Source organism: Echinops telfairi, unplaced genomic scaffold (assembly GCF_000313985.2).
Source record: "Echinops telfairi isolate 266 unplaced genomic scaffold, ASM31398v2 ScPeMD7_15;HRSCAF=58, whole genome shotgun sequence".
Taxonomy (NCBI): domain Eukaryota; kingdom Metazoa; phylum Chordata; class Mammalia; order Afrosoricida; family Tenrecidae; genus Echinops; species Echinops telfairi.
Genome location: NW_022103912.1, coordinates 8,652,956 through 8,660,326, shown reverse-complemented (window position 1 = coordinate 8,660,326; position 7,371 = coordinate 8,652,956).

Here is a 7,371-nt window from a genome sequence, read left to right as displayed (position 1 = left end):
GCAGCCCGGGAGAAGGCCGTCATGTTTGAGGATGTGGAAGGGTGGTGAAAAAGTGGAAGTCTCTCAATGAGATGGATTGGCACAGTGGCTGTATCAATGGGCTCAGGCAGAGGAACAACTGTGAGGATGGCAGAGGGCCGTGCAGTACTTTGTTCTGTTGTACATACGGTCGCTATAGGTGGGAGTCAACTAGATGGCAGCTAACAACAACTAGGATGTCCCCAAGGAAACAAAGGGTGTGACTTGGTTCACACTATCTACTAAAGTCAGGTCTACATCCCACCCTAATCCTGTTCATTAGTATAGCAGAGAAATCCCTCCAAACTAAGATTATAGTCACAAGCATGGATTTCATAATTATAATATTACATACAGAGTTATGGCTATTATTGTTGTTGAGTGTCATTAAGTCAGTTCTGACCCTATACACAACCGAATGAAACACTGCCCTTTGAATTCCAGAGCACTTCATTGTGCTCATGTGGAACCTGTACATAGACTAAGAGATAGTTGCTCAAACAGAATTGGGTGATGCTGCATGGTTTCAAATCAGAAAAGGTGTGCGTGAGGGTTGTATCCTTTTACTGTACTTATGCAACCTTACTTGCTGGAAGTGAAAAGAGTTTGAAGTACTTGCTGATGAGGATAAAGCCTACATCATTTAGTCTGAATGTATTCAATCTCTCAAAACTAGACCAATTAGCAACAGATAACAGATCAAATTTGTCAAGACTTTGATTTTAATTAGGTCCACAATCCATGTTCATGAAAGCTAAGTCAAAAAATCAAGTGATATCTTGCATTTGGAAAGTCGGTTTCAAAAGACTTGTTGAAGTGTTAAATAGTGAAGTCTTTTTGAGGATTAAGGTACACCTGTCCCAAACCATGCTATGATCAATGACCTCATATGCATGCAAAAAGATGATGAATAAGGAAGACTAAAGAATAATTGAGGCACTTGAATTATGGTTTGGTGAAGAATACTAAATATACCATGGACTTCTAGAAAAACAAACAACTTTATCTTGGAAGAAATACAGCCTTTAGAAATCAGCATAGTGAGACAAAGTAGTTTGTCTCATGTGTATTGAATATGTTATCCGGAAGAAGCAGTCCTTGAAGAAAGACATCATGCTTTTTTTTTTTTTCCATCATGCTTTCTAATAAAGTAGAGGATTAGCAAAAAAGAGGAAGGCCCTCCAAGAGATGGATTGACACAGTGGCGGCAACAAAGGGCTCAGACACAGCAATCATTGTGAGTATTGCACTGGCTGAAGCAGTAATTTGCTCTGTTGTACCTAAGGTTATTTTTCGTCAGAATGGATTCAGTGGCTTCTCACAGAACGACAGTGACATTCAATCTTATCTGATAAGTTGGACTACTTGAAGGAGAATGGGGTGTCAGGATTGGAGGGAGACTAACAACTTATATGATTTATAGATGGCACAGCTTTGCTTTCTGAAAGCAAAGAGGACTTGAAATACTATACAGATCAAAGACGACAGCTTTCTGTAGGGATCACAGCTCAGCATAACACCAACAATCATCACAACTGAACCAATAAGCAACGTCATTCTGTCAGAAAATATCGACGTTGCAGTGATTTCATTTGCTTGAGTATACAGCCAGCGCCCACGGAAGCCGCAGTCAATACATGGTGCATTGCATGGAGCAAATCTGCTTCAAAAGACCCCTTCGAAGGGTTCAAAAGCAACGACATCACTCTGTTACCTGACCTAAGACATGAGACTTCCAGTTCCCTTGTGTACAGATGAATAAGGAAGTTTGAAGATGAATTGATGCCTTTGAATTCTAGTATTGATGAAGAATATTGAATATACTATGAGCTGCTAGAAGAATGGATAAATCTGTCTTATAAGCCAGGATCACAAGACTTTATCTCACTTACTCAAAGTTTGGACTTGTTATAAGGAAAGATCAATCCTGGAAGGAGGGCATCATTCTTGATAAAGTAGTGAGTCAATAAAAAAGAGGAAGACCCTCAGTGAGATGGATTGACCCCATGGCTCCAATGATAAGCTCAAACAGCAGTGAACATGAGCATGGCACAAGGCTGCTCCACGTTTCATTTTGATGTACACAGGGTCCCTATAAGTCAGAATAGACTAGACAACACCTAACAACATCAACATATATGTTTGTGAGCATATGTATGCACATATGTATATTCATGAAATACAAATGACCACTTGTGAGTTTGAACCTCATTTCCTTTTTTTAAATTGTTTTATTAGGAGCTCATACAACTCTTATCACGGTCCATACATACATCAATTGTGTAAAGCACATTTGTACATTAATTGCCCTCATCATTCCCAAAACATCTGCTCTCCACCTAAGCCCCTGGCATCAGCTTCTCATTTTTTCCCCTTCCTCATGAACTCTTGATAATTTATAAATTATTATTTTTCATATCTTGCCCTGTCCACTGTCTCCCCTTATCCACTCTTCTGCTATCCATCCCCCAGGGAGGAGGTCACATGTAGATCCTTGTAATCGGTTCCCCACTTCCAACCCACCCTCCCAGCACCGCCACTCTCACCACTGATCCTGAAGGGATCATCTGCCCTGGATTCCCTGTGTTTTCCAGCTCCTATCTGTACCAGTGTACATCTTCTGGTCTAGTCATATTTGCAAGGTAGAATTGGGATCATGATAGTGGGGAGGAGGAAGCATTTAGGAACTAGAGGAAAGTTGTATGTTTCATCATTGCTATATTGCACCCTGACTGGCTTGTCTCCTCCCCAAGACCCTTCTGTAAGGGGATGTCCAATGGCCTACAAATGGGCTTTGGGTCTCCAGTCCCCACTCCCCACCTCATTCACTATGATATGATTTTTCTAATGATGCCTGATACCTGATCCCTTCAACACCTCGTGATCACACAAGCTGGTGTGCTTCTTTCATGTGGGTTTTGTTGCTTCTGAGCTAGATGGCCACTTGTTTACCTTCAATCCTTTAAGACCCCAGATGCTATATCTTTTGATAGCCGGGCGAACCTCATTTCTTTTTATGCTTCAAATCATTGCTTCTAATAGAAGTCATAAACTTAGGGCAATCTGAGAGATTTGAAATAAGGATTTATTGTATAAAATCAAATCTTCTACCCCAAGGAGTGCATACGATAGTTGAATAAATAAGATATTAACAGATTTGACAGGCAAGACTTCTCAAGACAGTGCTTGTTTAACAGTCTCTCAGTGTCATAACCTTGACGGATGGTCTAAATTCTGCAGGTATACTATATTCAGGTAGCTAAAGATAATGTGTTAGACAGGGTTCTCTAGAGAAAGGAAGTTGTAGAAAAGAGTTAGAATTCAAGATTGCAATCACCGATAATACTTTGATAAAGGTGAAAAAAGCCACAGTGGCATAGTGGTTGGACTGCTAACCACAAGGTCAGACAGTTCAAATCCACCCTACACTCCATGGGAAAAAGATAAGGCTTTTTATGCCCGGAAACATTAACAGTCTTAGAAAGCTAGAAGGGCAGTTCTACCCTGTCCTGTCAGGTCACTATGAGTCAGTATCAACTTGATAATAGTAACGTGGTGGTGGGTTTTTTTGGTTTTGTTTTGATTTTTTCATTGCCATTTCATCTCATCGGGACAGACTAAGAGTTCTGAAAGTATCATCTGAATATTCAGGTAGAAAAAGATAGAGAAGGCATTAGAAAAGGGTTATAATTCAAGCTTGACTTCAATCATGGAGAGTATTTTGATAAGGGTAAAAGAAGTTTCTTTTCCTCCCTCAATGAATAAAAGCATATGAGTAAGACGAAAAGGAGTGCCCAGAGTTAAGTTATAAAACTCGCTTGGCAGAGGACAGCATTTATGCAAAAAAAAGCAAGGGGACAGGTCAGGGGAGCTCTGGTCAGACTGCAGCATGCTCTGGAAACCAGGCCAGGGCCTTTGGACTTTTCATGTGCATGGAATGAGCACTTCATTGTTTTACATGTTTAATAAATATGCTTGAGATCATGGAGTGCCTACTTTAAATCTCCCAGTATGGTTGTTATTGTAAGGATACTACATGAGGCATGAGACCTGCCATCAAGGAAATATTATAGGCAAAATGAATTTTCTAGTTGTCTGTTTTGTCAGTTGCCATCAGTTCTGTGACTCATGGTGAGTTCATCTATAACAAAATAGAATGTTGCCTGGCACTGACCCATCTTCACAATCATTGGGATGTTCAATTCCATTGCTGTGACCAGTGTGACCAGTATTTTGAGTGCCTGTCAAGTTAGGAGGCTTATCTTCCTGGTCTGTATCAGGCACCGCTCTGTAGGGAGCCATCTGGTTGGTCTTAGCTAATTCTTAGACGTAAACCGTTGGGCTTTTCTTCCTCATGTCTCTTTGTTAGGCAGCTTCAGTAAAGCCTAGCCACCATGGCTGATCTTGCTGATATGTGAAATAACATTTGTGGCATAACTTCCAGCATCACAGCAATGCAGAAGCCACCACAGTAACACAAAGTGACAGACGTTGGGATTATCCACTTCAAAAATATTGAAACACACTACCATGGAATAGATTCGAACTCATAGCAACCTTGTAAGACAGACTAGAGCTGCTCCTGGGGTTTCTGCAACTGTACATCTTTATGAGAGTAGAAAGCCTCATCTTTCTTCCGATAGTCTAGTTAGGATAGGTATTTGTGAAGGTAGAGATGGGGTTGGCAAACTGAGGCTCTAGAGCTATAAGCAGTTCTTTCAGTACGACTTAAGGTGACCAGACGTCCCACTTTTCACGGGACAGTCCCGACTTTTGGCGTTTTTGAAAAGTCCCGATATTTGGAAAGAATGCACGACAAACTAGGGAACAGTCTATTTGGTCCATATAGACCAAATTTTTTATCAAGAACCCCCCCCCCAACCCCACCACCCCACCCCTGGTCAATGGTGTCCCGCTTTAAATCTGGCCACCTTATAGTACGTACATGTGGCTCTGAAATAAATTTGAAAAAAAAACAAACAAATGATATTATTTAGATAATGATGATTTAACTTGTTTGTAAAAATATATGTATGGCTCTCAAATAATTTTTAAATTGCTGTGAGGGAGAGGATTCTCCTCTCTCTAAAGTTTTCCAACCCCTGAGCTGGAAGATACTGATTCTAATGGTACTTCTCTAGTGTCTTCATAATCTGAGCCCTAATTTATTTATTTTTATTTATTTATTTGTACCTATATGTCACAAGTGTGATGGAGTCTAAAACACGTTCAGCATTATCTGGAAATGGTTGGTAAACTGACACCTGGCAGAATGCAGTTGGAGGTTTTGATACAAAATGAGTTCTCAGGAGGAAAGGAAAAAAGTCCGAGAGCAAGACTTTGACCCTACATTGAAGTGCAGATAATCTGGAAGGTCGACATATTCGATAGAAAACGTTGTTTTAGTCAAATCCCTTCCCATCCCAGCCCTCCCGGAAGACTGATACCAAAAAAAAAAAAAAAAAGGAACAGAGAAGAGTGAGCTGCTTTCATTGAAAGTTTTCTAAGAACTTTCGGAGTTCTTAGAAACGGAGTCACAAGGATCATTATCAAAGTCCCCGACACAATTGTAGAACACCTAGATGGTAAATCAACACATTGGATAAGAAAAAACAAATTCTCCAAACGTTCTGCTTAACTTTAGGAAATGAACTTGAATGGCACATTGGTAAAACAAGCCAACAAACAAAAAAGAATTTAACCTAAAAGACAAAATGAAAACTAAAAACGTTACTGCCATAAGGACTCAAGCAATCAGTCGGCAGGGATGGGGACGGGACCTGGGGTGGGGGTCTGAAGTGATGGTGTCCCCAATGCCGAGGCTTCCCCCAGGAAGAGAAAGCTTGTATGTGAGCCTATCTGCGGAGCATCCAGTACCTGCCAGGAAGTTTTGGGAAAGAAATAGGCGATCTTTGAGGGAAGAACGTCCAGGACTGTGTATGTACAGAGGTGGTGATATAAATCAGTGAAGCTCGAGGTGTAAACTGTGGGATTAATTGTACCCATGTGAAAGCCTGGGTAGATTGAGGTTATAGGCGGATAATGCTACTGAGACAGTGCTCTGAACTGTGAGGTCTCCCTCATTTCATGAAAGCTCCGTTTGTCAGGCTTTATTCATTTGGCTGCTCAGAGCCATTTGTCAGGCAGAGGTAAATAGAGAAGTACATTATGAGGGCAAGGAAAACATGTTCAAATATGTCTCTCTGATCAGTGGAGGGCAGCAGACAAGTTTTCTCAGCAATACACCTTTCTTAGACTTGCTAGGGTACTTTTAGAAAAGGTCCAATCAAAACAGGAGTTTGAAAGGGGATCTCCTGGGTCCCCTTGACAGGTCAGTTCAGTATGTTATAAATTTTGGTGAGAGTTCACCCAACCTAGCACTAACATCTTAGCCAATGTTAAGGCAAAAAGAAAAAAAATTAATGTAAAGATTTATGGGAAATTTTTTATTTTAAAACAAAAATAAGTTAAAAATTATTTTCCACATTGTACAGGCGTACAGGGAGCAGCTTAGGCAGGCTCCCTGACATGCTAGCACGACTGACCCTTCCACACAGAACAAGTGGATGCCTTCCTGAGGGTCACTAGCCAGGCTTCGTGCATATCCTCACAAACTCTCCCAGGTGTCAGTGCATGTGTCAGTGTCTGCATGCCTTTCCTGCCAGGCTTAAACTCTCGAGGACCTTTTTGCTTACATAAATGAAGAGGATAACTTTCCTGAATCTAATGGAACACCTTGTTGAATGTATGCTTTGTCCTTTATGATTATAATTTATACTCTATCATTGGTCAAGGAGTACTGTGACCTTTAAATGAAATGGAGTTTCATCATAGTTTACCTGAGGTCACCCAACCTTTCCTTGTTCACCTCTGGGATAATTTTGAATGGACACAATTCAGTAATGAACATAAGAGAGCTATTGACCAACTTGGTAGAAATGTAGTACTTTGACTCTTTAGTTATATATATATAATATGTATCATGTACCTAAACTAGGTCAGATATGGTACTTGCCACACAATAGTGAATCAGGCAAAAGATGGCATTTGTCAGAAGAGAGTCCTGCTAATAAAGGAATGATGGCAAAATTGGAGGTCTGTTTTCAGAAAAATAAATCAGGATCTATACCTCATACCATACACTAACTCAATATAGATCAAAGACCTGAATGTAAAACCTCAAACGACAAGGTTCATGCAATAAAACAGGGGCAAACCCAGGGGCTCCAATTTATCATGCCTAAGAAAAAATGTACAACAACAGACATAAACTCGATAACTGGGGCCTCCTACAAACTCAATATTTATATTCATCAAAGGAGTAAAAAGATGAAAATCAAAGACAAATGGAAA